This window comes from Arachis ipaensis, chromosome B04 (genome assembly GCF_000816755.2).
Source record: "Arachis ipaensis cultivar K30076 chromosome B04, Araip1.1, whole genome shotgun sequence".
Taxonomy (NCBI): Eukaryota; Viridiplantae; Streptophyta; class Magnoliopsida; order Fabales; family Fabaceae; genus Arachis; species Arachis ipaensis.
In genome coordinates, this window is record NC_029788.2 from 120,381,754 (window position 1) to 120,382,468 (window position 715).

Below are 715 nucleotides of genomic sequence, written 5' to 3' on the forward strand. Positions count from 1 at the left end.
CAGATTTGTTCTTTAAGTTTTTTTCCCTCAACTTTTTAAAATTTAACTTTGTTGTTATATTTATAATTTTAAATAAATTATCATTCATACTATAAATCCAAATATTATAGATTAATTTGAAAAAAATAAATAATTTATGGACTAATTCCGACCCTCTGATTTGTGAACTTACCAATCCTCAATCCTCCTATTTGTGAATTTTAATTTCTATACTAAATTAAAATATACCACTTCTCCGAAAATAATACAACAATAATTCCAAAAAGCAGCAAGCAGCAATTCATAAATCAAATGACAAAAATTTTTAAAGTTATTCTCACAAAATAAAACATAACACTTATTAGTTTTTTATGCAAAATGTCAAAAAAATTCAATATTATACACAATAATTTAAAAACTAAATTTTGAATTTAGAATATTTAATAAAAACTAATAAATTTTATTGATAAAGTAAACACAATAAAATTATGTTCTTTTAATAGCTATCCACTACAGCTTAAAAGTTATTGCTTTTCATTGGCCCAATGCAACAAAAATATACATGTAATTAACATTTTATTAGAATCAATGTGTTTAATTAGAAAAGACAAAATCTGAACTTAATGAATTTATCTGCTAGATCTGAATAAAGTAATAATAGCAATAGATAAGTGTCACTCTTAAACTTATGCTACGATAATTTTTTCATATGTAAAAAAAGTTTTATTACATCATA